At 43.0% G+C, this 3,275-nt stretch overlaps 1 long non-coding RNA gene across 2 annotated transcripts; it reads left to right on the top strand.

Moving 5' to 3' along the window:
- The first annotated feature begins 807 nt into the window (after window positions 1-807).
- LOC135374418 (uncharacterized) lies at window positions 808-2,406 on the top strand. 2 transcript variants are annotated; one of them, XR_010416894.1, is made up of 6 exons: window positions 808-1,096; window positions 1,181-1,205; window positions 1,271-1,313; window positions 1,382-1,430; window positions 1,489-1,515; window positions 1,610-2,406. It is a non-coding gene; the product is annotated as an uncharacterized LOC135374418 (long non-coding RNA). The 2 variants fall into 2 exon arrangements; XR_010416893.1 differs by having other exon boundaries at window positions 1,489-2,406.
- The last annotated feature ends 869 nt before the right edge of the window (window positions 2,407-3,275 follow it).

Raw genomic sequence — 3,275 nt, 5'->3', positions numbered from 1 at the left:
AATTTGTCCGGATAGACCTTAAGCGGTCTTCGTATAACATGCGCTGTAACAGCACAGCATACCGTACTGCATTTTTTCTTTTTTTTTTTCTTGCTTCGTGACTTTCAAGACGAGTGATGATGGTTGGCGATGGCCGTATTTTTCAATGGATATTTTTTTACGCTGCAGCGCCCTGCTCCAGCCTTCCTCAATTCACGATGACGAAGGATAGCAGAACTACCCTTATGAAAATGCATTTTGTCTTTCTGCAGACTTCTTGTGGACTTCTTGTTTCCTGTCTTGACAGTGTGTTGACTTCGACTTCTTGTTGATCAAGTCAACAGGAATTGCTGTTGGCATCATGTTGACAGTCTTTTGAAATACCTTATGTGTACCTTGTGTGGACAATGTACATAGGTGTCGTTGTTGACGCTTTGTGGACTTTCTGTGCACCTGTGTAATGAGTATTTATTTAGACCGTTTTATTTTATAGATGTATTTTGTATTATTAATTACTGCATTATCGGCCAGTAATGTCCCAGAGGTCGACGTCTGGGGGTACCGAGCATTTCCTAACGGGGTGGGGGGTGGCGGTATATATGTATAGAGGCATATTTGTGAATCTATTCATTGGGAGACAGGCTGTATGGGTAATATTAGCAATTTCAGGGTGAGTTCAAAAAAAAAAAAAACTCCCGGGAGGTAGACAGATCAGTGTTACCGTCTTTCCACTAAACAAAGCGGTATTTGAATCTGAACTTATGATCAAATGTAGCTTAAATGACACTTTGCCACATTTTAGCTGCACACTAAAGCTCTAACTACATTTTCGTTGGCTTTGGGAAGGCGCTTCCTCGTATTATTTATATTTCAGTTTATTATGCAATATATTTCCAACTTATACGACCACATGAGGATCATGCGCATGCGACAAGTTTGCTCCACATTTTGACTCTGCGCCGCCGTGCTTCACCCTCGCCCCTCGCCTCGTCACTAAGGAGTCATCGCCATTAGCATCATCGGAATGTCGTTGGAACCGTTGCAAGACGTTTGAACGGTCTCCGCGCTCGCTCGTCCATTTGTGAACAAAGGAGGCCGTGATTTTGCGTCGTATGGGGTAAGCTGTGTGATCGAAGTGCGTGATTAAGCTTCACTTGTATTCACACCATGACTGTTGGCTTTTGTTGTTTGTTTGGAGCAGCGGCTGCAGTGTTGCGTCCCGTCAGGTAAGTGTACAAGTATCAGTTCGTGGCCGGTGTTGCTTCTGCTAATTTCATGCTCGTTGTTGCAGGCCATGAAAGAAGGAAGGAGGATATGATTTTGCGTCGTAATGGGTAAGCTGTGTGATCGGAGTGTGTGATTAAGCTTCGCATGTATTCACACCATGACTGTTGTGCTGTAGGTTTTTGTTGTTTGTTCGGAGCAGCGGCTGCAGTGTTGCGTCCCGTCAGGTAAGTGTACACTTCGTGGCTGGTGTTGATTCTCCTAATTTCATTTTCCTTCTTGCAGGCTCTACTTTGTTGAACACTAAGCTGGGTGAACCAACTTTGTTGTTGCTATGACCGTATTACTCAGTTTTACTCACTTGTGTTTGAACGTTACTAATTTGCGATTGCACGCCCTATTTCAGACACATATCTCTCCAGCGCTTCAGAGACGTCGCTGGCGCCGAAATTCTAGCTGTTTCAGCGTGGGTCGCCAGAAGAACAGCAGATCATTGACTGTCAATTGTGCGACGCGACACTATGTGGCACGAAGGATGTGTACGTGTGAAATACGTAACTACTGTGTGCGCGGGATGTTTTGTATGATTGTGTCGACACTGGATACCACTTTCAAGGTATGCATTTTCGGAATAAAGTAGATACATATATAATTTTGCAGTACTTCATTTCGTGTATTTTATGCGTGTTGCGAGTAAGTGAACATATGCACTCTTAAAAATGAACTTCACCGCATAGCATGCTCCTAGCCGACCATCAACTCGAATGATATCGCTATGTGACCTGATTTGTTCAAAACGGTAGGCGCACGGCTTTTTTGTGATACTTACGCTGTTCATAATTGTCACAAAAATGGCGTACACCTCCCGTTTTCAGGCAGATAACGATATTCGAGATGATGATTGGCCAGGAGTGTGCTATGCGGTGAAGTTCATTTCTAAGAGAGTGGAGTCACAGGAAGTCTACAAAAAGTCTTCACATCATACGCGGGATGGTGTTACCAGAATTATGTTGACAGTACACAGAAAGAGAACAAAAAATTCCACACCTATTCTGTAGCCAAATGTCTACAGAAAGTTGAGGGCCATAAGTCAACAAGAAGTAAACATATGATGTAAACATGAAAGCAACACAAACTCTGAAGAATGTTTGTTTTCCATGTTGACCTTGGTCTGTAGAAAGTAAACAGAAACTAAACACCCATTTTCATAAGGGTACGTACGAAGATGCTGCAATCGACAGTTATGTTGAGCGCGAAGCAATCGGGCGGCTCGTGAATGCTATTGCAAAATGCTACAAAATGAATGGACCAGTGTCAATTTGCAAAACACCTTTATTTCGCAGAGCCGAAGCAAAGCGTCATCTCTCCCAATGACAGTGTCCCTTGCATTCCCGTTGGTTACTGCAAATACACAAGACAAAATTGCTACAAAATAAATAGTGTAGTGTAGCTTTAGAAAACTGTTTAAAGCATAGATTGAAAAGTTACGAGTCAAAAAGAACTTTAGAAAGCGGTTTGAAACGTACCACTACGGACTAAATATCGTGCTTTCAGAATCCTAGAAAAGTTATGTTACTGAAATCTCCTTATCGCACTTTACAATACCGCAAAAAAAGAAAAAAAAAGAAACCGGGTGGCATACGCCTTTTTGTGACAATTATGAACCGCTTAAGTGTCACAAAAATGGCGTACGCCTCCCGTTTTCGACAAATCAGGGCAGATAACGATATCATTCGGGGTGATGGTTGGTCAGGAGCGTGCTATGCGGTGAAGTTCATTTTCAAGAGTGTACTGCAAAACCGACGAGTAACAGGGGTGTCTTGGCATAAAATACAGGACAATCGGGTGTGTATTATCATCAAGCAAGATAACTACCTATGGAGGTAACCTCTTACATACCATATAACAACGCTCCAAAGGGAGATTACTTTTTGTGCATGCCATAGCCTGCGAACAATCCTGAAACTCCTGAAGAGTCGCTACGGGGGTGCAGTACAGTCCTAGTGGGCTTATAGAACTTGTATTGCCAACTGTAGGATGGGACAAGCGTTAGCTTGCCCACATCACGCTTG

This window comes from Ornithodoros turicata, unplaced genomic scaffold, assembly GCF_037126465.1.
Source record: "Ornithodoros turicata isolate Travis unplaced genomic scaffold, ASM3712646v1 Chromosome56, whole genome shotgun sequence".
Lineage (NCBI taxonomy): Eukaryota > Metazoa > Arthropoda > Arachnida > Ixodida > Argasidae > Ornithodoros > Ornithodoros turicata.
Note: the sequence above shows the minus strand (reverse complement) of the source record. Positions and strands in the feature narration are given on the sequence as shown.